The sequence below is a fragment of the Brachypodium distachyon genome, chromosome 2 (genome assembly GCF_000005505.3).
Source record: "Brachypodium distachyon strain Bd21 chromosome 2, Brachypodium_distachyon_v3.0, whole genome shotgun sequence".
In the NCBI taxonomy this organism is placed as follows: domain Eukaryota; kingdom Viridiplantae; phylum Streptophyta; class Magnoliopsida; order Poales; family Poaceae; genus Brachypodium; species Brachypodium distachyon.
Genome location: NC_016132.3, coordinates 2,031,783 through 2,051,504, shown reverse-complemented (window position 1 = coordinate 2,051,504; position 19,722 = coordinate 2,031,783). Strand labels below are relative to the sequence as shown.

General features: G+C 41.9%; 1 long non-coding RNA gene and 1 pseudogene across 7 annotated transcripts; one reads left to right on the top strand and one right to left on the bottom strand.

Moving 5' to 3' along the window:
* Positions 1-667: 667 nt before the first annotated feature.
* LOC100841418 lies at positions 668-1,357 on the bottom strand (annotated as a pseudogene).
* Positions 1,358-11,176: 9,819 nt separating this feature from the next.
* On the top strand, positions 11,177-18,075 carry LOC104582489. Of its 7 annotated transcripts, none has more exons than XR_002964003.1 (6): positions 11,177-11,705; positions 11,789-11,883; positions 14,738-14,801; positions 15,757-15,805; positions 15,953-16,056; positions 17,417-18,075. It is a non-coding gene; the product is annotated as a nuclear-pore anchor (long non-coding RNA). The 7 variants fall into 7 exon arrangements; XR_002964001.1 differs by having other exon boundaries at positions 11,177-11,883; positions 17,417-17,678; positions 17,912-18,075; XR_002964000.1 differs by having other exon boundaries at positions 11,177-11,883.
* The last annotated feature ends 1,647 nt before the right edge of the window (positions 18,076-19,722 follow it).

Genomic DNA, 19,722 nt, shown 5'->3' with positions numbered 1-19,722 from the left:
TGCAGCGGAAGAAGATACAGGAGTCCCATAACAACTCCACAGTCGAAACATGTTGAAATGTAAACTCGCAACCCTAACAATTTGTACCTCACTCTTCACCTGCAACATTTAAACGTCGCAGCCACTGGGGGGTCAATATATTGAATGTATTGGTAAGTTCACCAAAGAGTTATAACAGAACCTATCAAGTACATGCAGTATTTGGCAAGGAGGGGTTTGGTCATTTGCACAAAAGCATCATTATTCAATCCTATCATTTTAAACAAATAGTTTTGAATTCTATTGGACACGGGGTAGAAACACCCATGCTCCTATTAACCTAAGCACATTGAGTTAAATAGTTAATAATAATAATCATATATATCCCTAGAAAAGAAAAGAGATACGAGTAATCCGGCCGTTAACGAGTCACTGGATAGCAAAGGTCACGCACGCTGGTGCCTTCGGGCACTGTTTTTCTTTTTAAAGCCTCAATTTGCCATTTGGAGTCATTATCAGGATTGCCACACTTAGTAATCGAAGGCTTTTTTAAGAACGCCTTGATTATTTATCTTTGGAGGCTTTTTTTTAAAATGCCTTAAATGACATTCCCTTCCCCAACTTCTTGTCATTTTTTATAAAGCCTCCAAAGACTTTTGAAGGCATTTTGCACCCTTTTTTAGGCTTTTCAGAATGCCTCTGAACTTGATACGTGGTGTAGTGATATGTTGAAGCTTCCTTTTATGTTTTGGCCATTGTATATTTTCTGAGCTAGTGTTGTCTTGTCAACTCCTACAGTTCCAACAATAGCAAGCTTGTAGGACTTATTTTCCTTGTGTGCAAGCACCAAGTCCACCAACTTTCTGCTGGAATGTCTGATCTCGTTTCCGACAAGGTTGGGCTCAACAAGGTTGGAACGTCCTATCAGTTTGGATGTCGGACAACTTCCAGTAGGTTGTGTGTACTACTGTTGAATGTTAAAAATATCTTGTCCTTCAAAATGTTTTCTATCTTGTTGAGAACAGCAACATCACGACGTGGCCCGATGTTACAAAAGCAAGAAGAAACTGAAAGGTTTTACATGCAGCTGATTTGCTTGATGATGATGAAGGATGGTCAGGCAGTAGCCACGTCCAAGAGCTCATCAACATCATAGATAACATCTCTCAGTTGACCAAGCCAAGTGTTCACTGAAAGATCTTTTGTCCTCTGTTTCTCAGCATCAGCAATACAACGCTGTATTAGTTCTACTCGTCGCAGCAGTTCTTCGAGCTTTTCTTCCACCACAAGGATTAGTTTGGCCTCATTAGTAACTATTTCTTGCAGCTTCTTGGCACATGACCCAAGCAAAGATTCTAGTATGGCTACCATAGATCAGACGAACTCAGCGCCACAGATCCACCCAAAACACCAGGTGACTTGTCTCAGGGAATGGCGGAAAATCGAAGGCTGAAAATGAATGAACAAGATATGTTAACATGCTTTCAAAATGAGACAAGCCTCACTGAATCTATACAGGGCATAGAAGATATTAACAGACGTCACTGCAAACTTGCTATTTTACATTTTGGAACAATTTAGCATAGTAAAGCTGTGCACCATACAGATTCAGCAGTAGGGTCCTAAAACTGCAACTATATGCAGCATACATACCGAACAACAAAAAATGTTGTTGCGATGAGTTAAAAATACAGATTAATCATCCAGCTATATGTTTCTGTCTGTCCATGTTAATCCTAATCGGTTTCCTGCATGGTAGCCTAGAAAATCATGACAGTTTATTCCATTTTATTTATGAAAGTAAAGTCGGAAGTCGGAGGTACAATTGACTGCAAGCCTTACCTCACAAATTAACCAGCCTTCTGATCAATAATGATCATCTTGGAGGCCCAGTTTTGCTCCGACTTTTCAAGGCTGGACCAAAAGATTATCGGTCAGTCACCAGGATAAAACAGATGTTATCGACCAACTAGTGAACAGCACTAGCCGTTATAGATCCAAAAGGACATCTGCCACTGATCAAACACATACCTGAATATTCAGGGCCACTGATGTATGAGTATGAGTGCTGCAAGAGGAGATCTGCACTTGGCACGGACCGTTTCCACACTGATTAACTGAAGAGGAGATTTTTTTTTTTGACGGGCTAAGGCAGGTGTTCTGCCAATTCATTATAGAAGAGGGAAAAACCAAGTCTGTTACATCAGGAGATACAAACTCAAAAGCTGCCGAGGCACTTCATTACAGATTACATCACTAAATCTTTTCATCAAGCTTCCAGTTCCGGTGATAGACGTTGAGGGTATCATAAATGTGCGCATCAGCTACTACTATTGGCAAATACCTGATGTTTCGAGCAGATACATGTTACACTACACAGAGTACATTGCTCAGTCCAATTCTTGTTTTCAGGTGTAGAACCGACCACAGGTTACGAAGGAAGCTGGGTCACAGTACATGGAAATTGTCTCATAGGCTTTACCCTTCATCATTTTAATCAATCTCATTACGTAATCGATGAGGGATATTAATCAGGACCTGGACATTTTGACAGACACAATCACATGCATCTTTCTTCAGCAAACTTATCTGGATGGATTCTTCTTCTTTACAATGGAAGATAGTTTCTGCACCCAAAGAGAAGTTGCACAACCTGAATGTGTTGTGAAAACATTTCTCCATGTTCTTACAGGACTACAGAAATAAAATCAAGAAAAAACACAGATAAATCCTCCAATTTTGTTTGTTGCTTTGAACAGGTGAAAGCAAGTGAGGTGTTGCAAAATCAACAGATTTAAACCAGTAACTTATGAGTGTTCAAAACCAAAGCCTCTAGCAAGCAGCGAGGTGCACATAAATTTCAGATATCTTGCAGAGGTCTCATTCATATAAAACGTGTGGACTGGTCTAGGGTGTGCAACCAGCGACCAACAGTCGTGCTCTTACAGCAGACAAATCAGGACCTAGACATTTTGACAGACACAATCACATGCATCTTTCTTCAGCAAACTTAGGTTCTAGAGCAAAACATGATTCATGAAGAAACTTTCCCAACTTGTCACCAGTAACTTTACGAAGGCAAACTGCAACAAAAAGGTTCTCGACCACGCACACAGCAACAAGGATCAGGTTCATAAACCACCGCAACCAAAATTAACCACCATCCAACAATAAGTTCCAGAACATGCTTCTGTTTGTCATATTTTTGTTAGACAAGATATAAAGCTAACGACTCTAAGACATCGAGATGAGACGATACGCCACTACTGCTGCGAAGGACGCTGCTGTCAATATGCCGAGGATGAAATGGAAATACAACCGAAATCGGTCATCCAGAACCTCCGCTGGATTCTTCTTCTTCTTCTTCTTACTCCCCCTCCTCCTCTTCTTCTGCTGAGGCACTTGAGGGACAATAGCTGGATTTACCATTTCTGCTCCTCGCAAAAAAAAAAATGAGACAGAAGAATTAGGTACAAATACAAGGAAAGAAAAGCATATAACTTGGGGGGGGGGGGGTCATGAACAGATCATGGACCAATTCAGCCAACACCATCCGACAGTGGTAAAATTGGGTCTGGTTATGCGGAGGTTAGTCCACCAGACATGGCATGAAAGACCCACAACATGGTAACAAAAGGACGTTGCTTACAAATAGACATTGTTACAAGAGGCTTGGATGTCTGGAGTGGCAATTTCATTACAGTTGATGCATTTTCCGAGAGAGCCACTTGTATTTTGGTACTTTGTGGTCCAAATGCCACCTGAGGATAAACATGTCTATTCGTTGAAACTTTAATTTGATTTGAGGACTAGATTTGAATTAGCATCAACAGTTCCCTGCTATTTTTTCTGTTTATTTAGTTAGAGGAATAGTATGAGTCAGTTCATTACCGCCTCAATTCACAAAGCGCTGTTCTAATAATAAAATAAGTTAGCAAAATAAGTTAATTAGGTACGAGACCATCCTACAAAAGTCAGGAAATGACCCCATGATTCACCATGGCTGTCAGACAATATCAGCAGCTATATTATCTTGCGTACTTGCCCCTAACCATAACGTGAATCTATATAACATGGAGGTTACGGAACTGGTAACTGAGCATGCTGGCTGCCTACTTGTGTGGGCGGGGACTTTTTAGAGCAAAGGCACATACTGCTAGCACATTGTTTGATCATGGCTGCAGCCTCAAGCCAATTTCTAACATAAGAAACATGTATGAAGATTGACAAACAGCTAACAATCCAATGGCAACAGCGTTGATACTGAAAGGTACATCCGTAACAAACAGACAACCAAGGGTCCAAAAGTTAACATAGTATACTGCTGGCTAACTCACATGACACAAGGAGAGAAAAAGAAGGTGAAATTACCATACCTGGTGTCATGTAGTTGAGGTACTTGGGGAAGGAACATGGGAAGTACATGGGGAAAGTGCAGGACGTTTTGGTAGAAACCGGGGCTACTGCCTTCACAGCCACATGTTCCATGTCAACTGCAATGATCCAAGATGTCCCTTCTTCAAACTTCACCTTGGACATCATGTAAAGAAGATTATCATCTTGCATGCTCAAGGTAGGGACAAGGCAAATCAGGTTCTTCAGCTTAAGTTGATTGGTATTTTTGTCTAGCAGTTCTGGCAACAAAGCTGCATAGCTCGAATCAATTGAGATGTCATCAACATCAACCGTGTAAAGCTTGCGCCAATTGTCCCACGAGACTTTCCTGCTCCATGTGATTGCTTTCCAAGTGCTGCCGTTGCTGCACTCATCGCAATCTATCTCAACAAACTTGATGAGTTCCTTGCAGCAAATGACATCACAAACATACTCAACAGCAATGGAAGGGGTGCGGCTATCGTCGTCAGGAATGCGGACCCTTGACGCGGGGAACGGGATATACTTGATGACTGGCTGCTGGTCAAACACGTTAGAGAGAAGAATAACCCCACGCATCAAATCAACCCAGGCCAGTGAGGTGCTTCCGACAGCCATCTGCTTGGTGATGTCATATGCATCAACAAATAGAGCTTCTTCAGACTTGTGCAGGTTCAGCAGAACCTTCTTCCTGGTCCATGACCGTTTCTTTGACGAGAATACGTAAGCATAGTACTGCGGGTACGCAATATCAGCCGACTGCCACTCCCACTCAAGGAAAGCCACAGCATAGTCACGGTGGTGGTCGCCGCTTGAGGGCAAGATTGCAAAGTACTGGTTTTCGAAGTCCTCAACCACGTGATCGGCAGGTTCCGGAAGCAGCTGGAGTGACGGCTCCTCAGAAGCTGTGTAGAGGAAGAGGTGGAAAGAGCGCCAACTAGGGACGTCGAGGACGACGCAGAAGAGGACGAAGGGTCCCTCGGCGCAGATGATGAAGGGCGGGTGGGAGTGCAAGTCTTTCTCTGGGATGCCGGGGCAGTCGACGGAGAAAGAGGAGACATCCGGCGCGTCGACGAGCCAGAAAGGACACCGCCACGGGTTGGCCCTCGCTCGTCGTGCACTCGGCCGTGGTCTCGTTCCGGTCGACGGAGATAAGACCGGTCTTGTCGAGCAAGACCCATTCGGGGAAGACGGGGCGCGGGGAGGGTGCCAGGGCGTCCGGCCGGAAGGAAACGATGGAGGGCGGCCGCGGCATGGATCTGCAGATGGTGGGTCGGCGCAGCCGCAGCCTCTGGTGGAGGAGAACGAGAAGAACTTGGCGGCGGAGAACGAGGAGGCTTTGGCGGCAACGATGTGGCGGCGGCGGCGGGACGCCAGGGTTTCCTTGCCCGCAATCGCCCCAAGTTCTGTCGGGGCGAAAGAGAGAGGGATTTCTTTGTTGGGTTTGACCAAGGATCACCGGATTATTTGACAAGGACCTCTATTAATCTTTTTATTTCTTTTTAAATCCCCCGGTACAAACTGCCTACCCATGTATTACATGACAACCAAGGAACAAACCTATCAGAACATGAACTCCTAGTTCAACTCCGACTAGTATCCTATACGGATGCATAACAAAATTAGGACTCGGACTCTAATCCTAAATACACAAGAACACTAACCGCACGTGGACACACTCCTAATCCCATTAGGACACAAACACATGCGCCTATCTAGACTCATGCTCAGGATTATCCTAACATTCTTTTCGGACGGGACTAGGGTGTGCACGGTTACTTTTTGGTAGCCCAGGGTGCACGACTAATTAGAAAAACCCCTCTGTCCCGATTAGTATCCTGGTCCCCCCGCCAGTTGTTTCTAGGGCGTCGTCTACCCACCACTTACCCCCGCCCCTGCCGCCTCCCGCACTTTTTCGCTGGACGCATGCCGACGCGCTGAAACCCATCGGGAACCAACCCCTCGAGCAAGAAAAACTTGCTGGCAGACTACGCAACCTTCTCTACTGCATCCTCTGTGGGAAAAAGAAAGCATCTTGTAGTTCAGAATCAAAAGAACTCGCAGGCACACAGTGGAAAAGAAGGCTTAATAGATCAGTTTATCAACATAGGAATGCAATATACAACTTCAATCTTGGTAGGTCTAGATATGTTCAGACCAGATTTCATACCCCTGTACATAGTATGCAATTTTATAGGCATAGAACAAAACAATCACAACAAACTTTGAAGCTTCGAACTAGGTAAGTTGAAACATATATATTCGTCCAAGATTCATTAGTTCTTGAGGTCTTCTGCTCCTCATTATCTAATGCACCAACACCCCCCCCCCCCCCCCCCCCAACACACACACACCTCCTGGTATGTACATATCTGAAGGTCTTCGTCTCGTTGTAACCTGTGTATTTTAAGGTACAATTGTTAGTGTGCAGTTGAAAGCCTTTGTTCCGTGAATAAATTGCAACCCGGAGGTTGTTTGCAAATTCGACCCCCTGGACGAATACATGCATTCAATTTTGTTATTGGAAAAAACATTAGGAACAATTGAGTATAAAAATCCTTATAGGCAAAAAATGTACGGTTGGTTTTCTGCAATTAGAGCTCATTAACACTTTGCGTAGGTATCCATGATGAAATCAAAGATGCTAAAAGAAGGTGTAGTTGCAACTGATACCGCTGTCAATGCAACTTGTTAAAGGGCATAGTTGCAAGTAAACAACGCCTGGTTTAGCAAGTAAGTTTAGCAAATTTGCATTTGCTATATTGACGGGTAAACCAGGATTTAAGCAATTTCTGTACTGTGTAGTCGCAATAATACTCTCAAATGTGTGCAAGTTTGTGTAGGTATAGTTGCGGAAACAACAGTGGAATGTGAGGAGAACTTGTTGAAAAGTAAAGTCACGAGACTTAGCTAGTATATTAGCAATTTAACTTGTCTAGTTTGCAACAAATAAACTAGGAATAAACTATAATGTAAGCAAATTGTTTATGTATAGCAGCAAGAATAAGTCAGATATAAGCAAGTTTATACAGGTATAGTTCCAAAATAACCCAGATTTAAGTAAGTTTGTATGTGTAAAGTTGCCAGAATAAGTCAGACTGTAAGCAATTGTGTATGTATAGTTGCGGAAATAATAGTGGAATGTAAGGAGAACTTACTGAAAAGTAAAGTTGCAAACTTAGCTATTATATTAGAAATTTGCCTTGTCTAGTTTGCAACAATTAAACCAGGACTAAACTATAAGGAAAGCAAATTGTTTAGATATAGTCGCAAGAATAAGTCAGATATAATCAAGTTTACATAGGTATAGTTACAAAAATAACCCATATTTAAGTAAGTTTGTATAGGTACAGTTGCAATAGTAAGTCAGATTGTAAGCAGGTTGTGCAGGTATAATTGCAGAAATAACAATGGAACGTAAGAAAAAATTGCTGAAAAGTAAAGTAGCAAGACTTAGCTGGTACATTAGCAACTCGCCATTTCTAGTTTGCAACAAATAAACTAGGAATAAACTATAATGTAAGCAAATTGTTTAGGTATAGTTGCAAGAATAAGTCAGATGTAAGCAAGTTTGTATAGGCATAGTTGCAAGAATAAGTCAGATTGTAAGAAAGAATTTAAAAAAATCAAGTTTGTGAATATTAGTCAATGTGTAAGCAATTTGATTTGTATATTTACAAAAACAACACATAAATGTGAGTAGATTTGCTAAATAAGGATAGTTGCAACGTGAACCATAATTCAATCAGATGCACCTATAATTAGCGAAGTTTAAACTGCAGGGCGGGGTGTGAAGCAAATTGTATTGATAGGAAAAGAAAAAAAAAATCTAAAATCTGAACATATAGGTAAGCAGCTAATTAGGGAAAGAGTTTCTGAAGAAACCAATAACCTAAAATAAAGTTTCACGCACTAGATGAATTCTAATGAAGCAACTAAATGATCATAAAGCAACCGATTTCATACAGGCACCATGCTTAGGCAAAAAAAAACAGAAGCAACTTAGAATGTGGTGTGTGAGCAGCTAAGTAATTAAAAACTACATTAGTTAAGTTGGAAAAAGCAACTATATAGTGGGTGGGGTGTGAAGCAACTATATTGACAAGACAAGGCGACAACCTAAAATCTCAACGGACTCTCAACATACAAGTAAGCAACTAATTAGGGAAAGAGTTTATGAAGAAACCAATAACCTAAAATAAAGTTGCAGACACTAGATGAATTATGAGGAAGCAACTAAATGATCATAAAGCAACCGATTTCATAATTCATATCGGCACCATGCCTAGGCAAAAAAAAAACAGAAGCAACTTAAAAGGTGGCTTAAAAGGTGGTGTGTGGGCGACTAAGTAATTAAAGGGTAATTAAAAGCAACTACATTAGTTAAGTTGGTAAAAGGTAACTATATAGGGGATGGGTGTGAGAGCAATTATTTTGACAAGAAAAAGCGACAACCTAAATCTCAACATACAGGTAAGCAAACTAATTATTAAAAAAGAAGGGTCCTAAGAAATAACAAAAAACATAAAGTTGCTTTAAAAAAAGCGACAAACATTAGCTGAAGCATGCCAACTATGTTAGCATACTGCCAGCTATATTAAAAGAAGCAATTATAAGGCGGTGCGTGAGCGACTAAAACAATTAAAAGAAACTACATTAGCTAAGATTAAAAAGCAACTATAGGGGAGGGCGCGTGGGCAGGTATATTGCTTAAGAAAAAAACCCGACAAACATGACCTAAATCTAGACATATAGATAAGCAAATAAAAGTTGCATTGGCAAAAAAGCCCCCATCTCCTCCCCTATATTAGCTAAGGCATGCAACTACAACTATATTAGCGTACGCCGTCTGTATCAAAACGAGGCACTTACAGGGGCTATATAGGGCATAGAATGATTTAGTATGTTGAAAACCGTGCACGCATGGGTTGAGTCTTTTTTTTTTTTGAAAAACCAGAGGATCACCTCTTGCCCTATGCCTCTGGGATGCCTGCATTGGATATCAGTATTTTCGGGCACCTCGAAACAAATAGACAGTGCAAACACAAATTAGCAAAAATGATTAGTTAAGGAATTTACAGAAAAGCAACTTGAGGGAGTGTGGGGGGAGCAAAAACTCCAAACCTGCAACACGTTGTCGACCCTGAATATGATGCAACTTTTACTCAAAAAAATTAAACAAAAACGCAAATTTTACTTTAACTGAATCAACTGAATCTCAATGACTAAAAGAAGCTGCTTCATAAAATTGACAATCTAATGCAATTTCTAGTGAGAACTTCATAAAAAGCTAAGAAAAAACAAACTACAAGCAAATCTGGAAAAAAGGTTAGCTAGTGTAGCGACTTGTAGTCCAAAATTTGGGATGAGGGATGCAACTTTTACCTGAATAGTTGAGTGCCGAAAAGCAACTAATTACACACTTGGTCTAGTAACTCATGGTTCAAACAAAGTTGATTTGGCCTAATTTGGTACAACAACTCACTCGACCCTCCCCTCTCCTCCCTTCCTGCAGCCCCGCCGTCATCCCCCTTCCTCATCTCCTCCCGCTGCCGGACACCAGGAGAGCTGTGGCCGGCTCCTCCACCACGGGCACATCGAGCAGTGGTCGGCTCCTCCACAGCGCCGAGCTGGTCGTCGCCTGGCGCCTCCTCGAGCTCCACCGCAGCGACCTCGCCGTTGCCCGCCATTCACGACACTTGCTGGCTTCTACACCGCGCTGAGCTCCACCGCCCACAAGGTGTTCGAAACCCACCAGCCTAAAAATAAGGACAAAAATCGCCGACGCCTAGATTCAACCGAGGAGCTACAAAAACGGCACGAACGCTGCGGGATTTGCACAGGAATGATCTGGAAATTGCTTAGGTAAACATGCTCGAACTCAGCCCCCACTCTACTCGATCCGTCCCGTCGGGCTCGATGCGACACTAAAATCCCCAAACTCTTCTCAAGAACACAACAGGACACGCCATCGACTTCCCCACGCAACATGCAATTAACCCCCGCCCGACCCCAGCCCTAACGAACTCACCGGTGAGCTCCCTTCGTCGCCACGCAGAAAAAGGACGCCGGCCACGAACGCCGCTATTGGTACCCCACGATGCGCGCCTCTCGCCGTCTCGCATGCAGCTTCTCGTTCGACGCAGCGGCGCCGCTCGCCATTGAAATTAAAATCCATCGTCTCCGAAATCGCCACCGAAGAAATGCCTGCACGGAGGAGAGAAATCGAGGGGGAAAGCGATGTGGGGAAAGGAAGAGAGAGATGAGGCAAATAATTACGCCGACAGCTGGGCCCCGCCCCAAAACGTGTACCTACACCGTCCAGTCGTGTCCGAAAAACAGCGCTGCGGCAAGGATTCAATCGCACGGTCTACTTGCCCATCAACGCATCGGACGGCGATGTAGCGTGTGCGCCCGACAACGACAGGAAGTGCATAGGCACTTTTAAACACTTAGGTTTTTTTTCTTTTTCTTTTTCTGCCGTGGCGAACTGGTAAGGGACTAAGGGAGTGGCAGCGTGGGTAATTTCCACCAACTGCAGCGCCTCACGGATATAGGTGGCCAACGGACCGGCACGGGCCCGTCTAAAGATAAAATGGCCAGGCCCGGGCGCGGCCCGCTGAAGCCCGCCAATATATGTGCCAGGACGGACCAGCCCGAAATGTCCTCCTCCAGGACCAGGCGTGGCACCGAGCCCGACCGAGCCGGCCCGGGCCCGTTAAGGCCAGACGGGGCCTGAGAAAAGCCCATGTTGTATAAGGCCCAACTAAAGAAAAAACGGACATTCTAAATCGACGTTTCTCTGGCCGTCCGATCCACCTCTGTCTCTCGATCGGGGTGTTCCCCCTTTCCTTGCTCTCTCCCATTCTCTCCTCTCGACGGCTCTCTCTCTCTCTGCTCCTCCTCTCTAAATCCCGAGATCCCCATTGGCGGAGCAGGCACAGCCCCAAATCGCGGCGGCGGAGCAAGGCGAGGCGGTGGAGAAGATCTTTCTGGCGCACCGGAGCAGGCCAAGGCGGCGGAGCAGGGCAGGGCGCGGCCGCCCGGCGGGTTGGAGGCTTGCGCGGGGGAGCAAGGCGAGGCGGCGGGGTAGGGCAGGGTGCGCCCGCCCGGTGGGTTGGAAGGCGGGCGCGGCGGAGCAAGGCGAGGCCTCGCGGCGCCGCGGAGCAGGGCAAGGCCGGAGCAGGCCGCGGACGTGGGACAAAGCGTGGCCACCCGACAGGGCCAGAGCAGGATGCGGCTGCAGTCGACCATACGGGAGAATTTCAGGGCTGCCTTTGATTTCTCTTGATCCATGGCCGGCTCCTCCGATCAATCCATCAGCCGCGGACGTCTTCTATCCCTTCTGCCATGTGAGTAATCTACGATGTGGTGCAGAGAGATGAAGGGGCTGCTAAGATGGAGAAAGTGCTCATTTCAATGGCATCTTCTGCAGAGAGATGAAGGGGCTGCTAAGATGGAGAAAGTGCTCATTTCAACGGCCTTTCATTCGGATTGGCCCTCCTGTACTCGTTCTCGATCAGCAACAAGGTATGTCCAGCAAAGATATAAGGCATCTTGAGCTTCTCGAATTTTAGGCAACTTGGTGTCTTGATCCCCACAATTTATATAAGACATGTCATGGCTTAGATCTTTGTAGTTTGTAAGATATTGGTTAGATATCGTTAGGTTATAAGAACACACAAATGAGCAGAAATAAGAATGTAATCTCTTGCCGAGTAATAAAACCTAACCATCTGTTCGAAAAAGCTGATAATCCAGAAGAGCACCTACCTCAAACTGCCGCGAACTACACCTCTATTAGATGCAAATAACAACCAAGTTAAAAATAAATGATGAACAAAACTTAAACAATTGGTCACCTGAGAACTACACCTAGCTGCTGAAAATGATCTCCGCTTGATTTAATAGCACTTTAACATGCAACTATTGAAACGGAGAATTACCTAATGATGAAAGGCAGAAATAGCAGGTTAGGTATTTGAGGAACAAAACTAAAAACAATGCACTAATTAGCATTGCGGGCAAAAAAAACATTGTGAGTGAGTTGCAATAATTTCAATTGTCAAGACCGGTCGATCTTCTAATGTTAACATGCAAGAGATACTCTAAATAATAATAAAACGATTGAAATACCAAAAGTGAATCAAGTTACCGCCTTGCCGGCAGGTTTGATATGTCATAATAATAGCATGTCAGTGTATTTTTGCGCAAACTAAGATGACCAGCATTTTTAGGACAAATAATAGAGAACGGTGGCATGGATTTTCCAAATGCAAGGTTAATTCTTTGTTACCATTCTTTTCTGCTACAAAGGTATATTTTAGGACAAAAAATTAACATTCTTTTCTGCTACAAAGGTATATTTTATTACAGTACACGAAGGAGAGGAAAACAGACATAACTATAAAGATATTGACAGAACATACGGTAACAAGGCCATTAACTATGGCTAGTGAATCAGGTAAAATTCCAGATAATAAGTTGTTGTTCTTCAACAAAACAAATAAGAAATAAAAATGGATTTTTTATTTTAGAAAACACAATACAGACGCAGACGCCCACAAACACGCACGCACACTCACTCCCTAAGAAATAAAAATGGATTGATGTAGTAACAAACGAATTTCACAAAACTTTCGCTTGAGGATTCTTTATTGACTTGCAAGCTGTTCAGGTTTGTGAAATGTAGATACCTAAATCATGTGCCATATGCACCGCCACACGTCTCAAGAGAAGACTGGAGCCATTATTTCGACAAACCTATACACTGTGGGAAAATTCATGTAGCAATCAAGGATACACCAGTTAGATCTATATGCAATAGTACATCATGCTTATTGACAAGGAGTTGAGGATAATAAGCACATACGCAACACAGGGCGGAAGATGAGGATCTGCGCACCAGCCTAGCCTCTCCTCTGTGTTCCTGCAAAAAAATGGCAACCCAAGTTAGCTAGGTCAACCGTCGCAGCCAATAAAAAGTTAGATTAAAAAAGTCAATAGCAAACAACATTGCTTTGGATTAAAACTGCTCCACTACTTGTGGACCTCATGCTCACCTCTTATTTTTGTCATCTGCCAAGTTAATCCACAGTCAGGATCTAAACCAGTTTGGGAGATATCCAGACCGTATTTCTTAACAAGTTTGTTGTACCTGTAATCCAACATCAACAAGCATATGTCAGTTAATCATACAAAGAAACATTGATCGGAGAAACGAAGGTGGAAGCATACTCCTCTGCATTGAGATGATCCACGCCAAGGTCCTCATCCCAGATGAATATGTACTCGTAAGCTGCCACAATATCAGGATGCAAGAACCTTTTGGCATACCACCTAGGTATGCATAAACAAGCGTTTAGAAGAAAATACATTTCAAACTGAATTATCAAAGGAATGGCAAATACATCAGAACATACTTCAGAAGGCTGTAGAATTTAGGTCTTCAAATTTTAACATGTGAAGTTACTAAATATTTATTGAATAGTGGAGTAATAATATTAGCATTAATTCCAATTTCAGAGCACAGTTTTTTGGAAAAGGGAAATGAAATATTAAAGAACAAGCGTAAATAGAGGGCCTAAATGCTTGCAACTCTAAATAGTTGACAAAGACATGAGATTTTGGGGATTCAGAACATCAGTTAGGTGATATGAGCATACTGCATAAGAAAATGTACCTCACTTGGGTCTCCCCACAACCTGCGCAAATGGAAGTCAGTATCTGGCACAACAATGCCTGGTGCTAGCCTCTCTGCACCCTTTGGGTTCGTTGGGACATGATTCTGCATTAATACAGAAAATCATTTTTTAGTGAAAAAAATATCAGAGGTAAACAGTGACCATAGTATAGTACTATAGTAGTCTGTCACTCTGTGAAAAATAATCAAGTCAATAGAACAAATCTTCAAAGTACCGTTTGAGTTTGGTTCGAAATTGTTATTCCTTGCATTTCTGGCAGAAGTCCAGGCAGGATTAAGTAAAGCTTGGATTGTGAGCGCTGAGTTCCCTTCTTCTACATATGAAACAAAGCTGGATGCATGGGAAGTGTAACTGACACATTCCAAACATAGATAAGTTACTCAATTCAATCAATTCAAATAGTGCAGTTACGCTGATAAATTAGTTATGCTCACTGATGGGAACGAAATCCCAATGAAGAATCCCAAGACCACTCCAATAACAATTACCATAACAATCCTCATGCTTTCATTTGTAAACCTAAGCACAGGCATACCTCAAAGAGCAAACGGGGAAGTATTAGATGCAGGAAAAATGTGAAGCTAATTCTCAACAGACCCAAGGAAGAAAAGGGTAAACAGTGCATGAAATCACTCAAATGACATGATGCTCTATTGATTTGGGAGATGCTTCATGTGCAGGCCAGAAGCAGATGCTTCATGTGCAGGCCAGCGAGAAAAGAAGAAACTGGCCATTGTTCGTAAGGTGTTTTTTTGACAGAATAGTAGCAGACACAAATTAAATAATAATGTAGAAAAGGTAGAACAATACAGGTGAATGAAAAGACTGCCACAAACAAATAAGTTGGGAAACCAATCAGATGAGAGGCCCTTCCCAAAGCGCAAGCAAAGCATAAAGGGGCCAAGCATTTTAGGGCAGACCTTTTGAGCCTTAGTGATTTTGCTGTGGAAATCAAACATATTTTATTTTTAAACTGTAAAATATGCATCATCATTTTATTCCTTTTGCATATATTTTGATCCTCACGTGTAAGTTAGACACATTTGAAAAGCAGATGATATTTGGTACAAGCATCTCTCAGCTGCTCCCTTTGTTTTCAAATAGATGTCATTTGACACCGACATATTGTTTCCTCTGTTAACAATATAGGCAATATTTTGGACATAGGTATGACTCGGAACATATATCATTATCATAGTCCTTCTATTTTATATCAAGTGCAAACATTTATATATTGTTGTCATATGAAAGTATGTTTAACGGCTAATATGGTAGTATGAAGCCCAAAACCATTTTTTCTTTGAAAATATATGGCAGGGAGCAGAGCACTGCTGGCCTGCTACTCAACTAACGGACAGGGTGACACAAAATTCTATTTAGAAGTCGTCGAAAGACACCTCTAGGGGAACAAACTCTAGGTCCAAAACCAATCTAAACAGACCTTATATATCTTTGGCCATAGTCTAAGGTTGTGCTGCACTGCAGTTTTGAAATACATATAATTTTTTGAACATAGCAAGTACTTTTGATGACAACTCCACTACTATTATTTAGTTACTTTACTTCTTTTGTAGATTTGACTACCATTTAATTCTCCAAAAAATAAAGCAGAAATTAATTATTTTGCTTCTTTGTAGTACATCCTATTCTTTATTGCGCCTGTTATTGGAGTAATATTGAATTATCTTCTGTACAATAGGTCTTGCATGAAATAGAAGAGAAAGCTGAGCTTATTTTAGATGAACGAGGTAATTTTTCTGGTGAACCTTCTTAGCCCCTTCAGTTATAGCACATTAGTTAAATATATGCATATCATGCTTGTTTTGTTATGCATGCTTAAATATTCGGAGTTTTGGTCTCACCCTTGAAGCTTATTTATTGTTTCCTTACCTCAGCTGAACATGAGAGGATGGTTGAAGCTTATGCTCTAATGGATCAAAAATTGCAGCAGGCATTGTTGGAGCATGATAATTTTGAAAATACAATAAGAAATCTAAAGGTATGCATGCACCACAGGCTGTTAAGTCTTGTAACAAAGTTTTGACACTATTGTTTCTTCCAGTCGGAGTTCAAAAGACGGGAGCCTGATCATACTATCGCTAACAAGGAAATAGACGACTTGCAGAAACAAGCGAGTCTTTGAGCAGTCATTATCTCTTATTCCATTTCTAATATCTATCAAAATTGAAGTATTGTATTAAAATAATAACAGGGGACAGCCCCCTAGCCTACATAGCTAAATCCTGCAGAAGGCAGCGAACTTTGTTAATAAATTTATCCTTCGAGGAAGGGTGATCCAGAAGCTTTAACTCGGTTTCTCCAGACGAATTCAACTGTATGTACAAGCACAAAGAACCATACTCCGTAAAAAAAATAAGCACCCTCTAATTAAATTCATTTTTTTGTCTGCTTCTAAGACAACGAGACACATAGATTATGAGCTGCAATATAGTATTTCGGCATTCTCAGCAAGACAGAAAAACCATGACCCCTGACTCGACATTGTTTCGAACAGGCCGAAATTCCCAACACTATTCCATGCACACAATTAATAGAACAGAAGCACAGACCACCCACATGCTTACCTCTCAAAAAAGGAATCTATCTCAGGAAGATATTCATTCAGATACCACCTGCAAGGAGAGCCACCACTCAAAGTCTCCTCGCCTGAACGGAATAAATTTCATCGTCACATCAGTGAGCGGCTCAGAAAACACGTGCGTATAACAAATAAGAAACTCACTGTTGTAAAACACCAACCACAGCCGACTCCTGCCCTGCATCGTAAACCAGCTGAGAATCAAATTCGTCAGCCCTTTCACCCCACAACACAAGTTTAATCTCTACGTTCCTGCAAAACACACAACGTGAAAACCAGTAAAAATAGGCTCCAAACAGGATATTTCCGAAAACAGCATAATAGGACCAAGGCTTGCACCTGGCATCTTTCAGCGCAATAACCCTTTTCGCAGTGTCAGATGTGTTAGACGATAACCGAACATAGGCTACTTTGGAAACACCAACGACCTGGGCCAACACATCTGCAGAAGACAAGGAAAATTACTTCATTCGGCGCACAATTTATATCCATATTTATATGTGCACTGCATACCATGTCGTACCTATGAAGCACTCCTGCGACCCAACACGAGTTGAAAGATTGGAGAAAGGCGTTAAGCTGTACACATGCTTTGGAAAATCATCAGAAACATCAGCCTTCTGTTCAACAACAGTCCAAGGGGTGAACCTGATCATGTACTGGCCAAGGAATGGCCTGTACGCCTGCTTGTTAGGACCAACCAGAAACTTTCTCAGTGCATACACATTGTGTTCTTTGATCAGCTTCTTGAACTTTGCAGCTTCAGAACCAGGAATTTCAGCATACATGGAATGGCCCTGCAAGAATCAGAAGCACATCAAGAATGGAGCAATGCAATCACCACCGCCAAAAAATTGACCAAAATCAGATAACTGGGAAAGAAAGAAAATAGAGGTACTTGATTTTATGTTCAAACTGGATGAGCTAGGTAAGTAAGCAACCTTCTGCCCAAGATGCTTCTCCAGGATCCTCAGCTTCTCGTCCTGCTTCTTCAGCTCCTTGCTCAGCTGCAGCGATGCCAAGTAAAGTTACTTTTACTGTCTACTTTAGCACAATGAATATTCAAAAGTTGCATTCAGTTAGCAAGCAGTTGGAAGTACAAGTTAACTTAGGCTAAACACTCAAGCAAGCAAAAGGGAAAGTTAACTCGTGAAGCAAATTACCTCAGCAATAGCCTTGTCCTTCAGAGCTTCTGTCACCTTCAGGCCTTTTATTTCACTGTATGCATGTCCTAACTCTCTCTCCTTTTCTGCAGAAAATGCCAAAGTCTTTAACCAAAGCAGGCATGGCACTCTCCTCTAATTTTGATCCTTTGTAGAATAACCGTTTCTAGAAAAAAATATTCTGGTGGAAAATATTATGGAGTGTATAGTTTCCTCCAAAAGCAGAGAATAAAAAGGTAAGATCGTTTGAAGGCCACATTTGTGCAGCTACGTTAGAAGAATATAACCTGCATAATGCGAGTGAGTTTGCTCTCCCGATAAGGGACATGGGCACCTTCTCTCCTCTTCTTCTCATCTCCAAGAGCAAGAAGTCCTCTGTTTATATGAACGCCTAATGCTAAGAAGCGCAAATTAGCTTTAGTTCGGGGCCGAGATTATCCTGGATGAAGGGTTCATCTAAATCAACAAATATGTCAAATACCTTCCTTGAACCGAAGGCCATCAGAACAAGTTCTCTTAGCCCGTTCCGAACCCACAAGATCTACCAAGTGGAGCTTGGCACGGAGGTAATAATCGTTTATATCCTCAATAAGCATTCCATCTGAAGACATGATAGGATCTGCTTTGTGCATCTGCTCCAATGTGACTGTAAAAAATGGCATGTGAATGACTATTACATGCGGAAACCAAAAGCATAAAATTCATTAAAAGTTGTAGAATTTATTAATGGAGTAGATAGCCAATATGATTGAATGTGCCCTGAAGCACCTGCTCTAAACTAATAGCAAAATAGAAATGGAATAAAATATGTGGTGATGGCTCCAGAAAAGAAAAATATTCATAGATTGGATTTTCTTTTATTTCATTCCAGAGGAGATAATGAGATGCAATAGTACCATTTCATTGCCCGTCTCAGGTTTCTCAACAATGAAAATTGGATCATAGATAAACCAGGATGCATCACGAGCGCCTCCAGCCGGACTTCGGTCCAAGGATGCTTGCAAAATTTATCAGTCCCTTCACTGATGCAAGTACATGACACCCCGTGCATTGTGGCAGAAATTTGTGGCAAAATCTGCAAATAAAGTTAAAACAGATGTAAAATCCTTCAGAGCATAAAAGGTATTAACTAAAGTATCGTGCAGAAATCTTTTTAGAATAGTATACTAAGTCCCTCCACTGATGCCAGTATCATAAACTGGAGCAGAAATCTTCTTAGAATAGTATACTAAGTAAAACATGTGTGAAAAAGAGAATCATGTCAGTAAATTAGCTAAAGTATCGTGCAAGTAATGTACTATTAAATGGTATTCTTTTGTTTTCAATGGGATCATAAACTATATAAGTTAGGCAATTCTGAATTCATGGCTAATCTGAATCTGAACAATAGAAATGTATACAAGGTACTTTTATAGTTGTATGCATGTAAGAGAACATGATATCTACTTGAACATGACGATAGATACACAATTACATCCATCTATAAGCTCTCCTTGCTCAAGCATGGAACCAAATCACCTATAAAGAAAAGAAATATAATGAACAGAACGAAACATCTGCCAAAGAAAACCTGCTCTCCTTCCTGAAAAATTAGATATGCATATTCGGTTAAATGTGACTACTCTGCAAATGCAGAACAATCCTTTACCACCACTTGTTCAAATATGTTTGAACACCAACACTAAGACTCCATTTAACAGAATACCAGCTGCATAAGGTACAGGGATAATAACAAAGTGTAGAACCATATTAAACTAGTTGAAATGCTCGTGCGTTGCAACGGTCTTACGGAGTGTAACCTGAGAGCTTTAACACAGCATCTCAATAACCATATGCATCGCAATGGCATGATCACACGCGATAACCATATGAGATTAAGTAACCCTTTTAATTGTATCAGTTC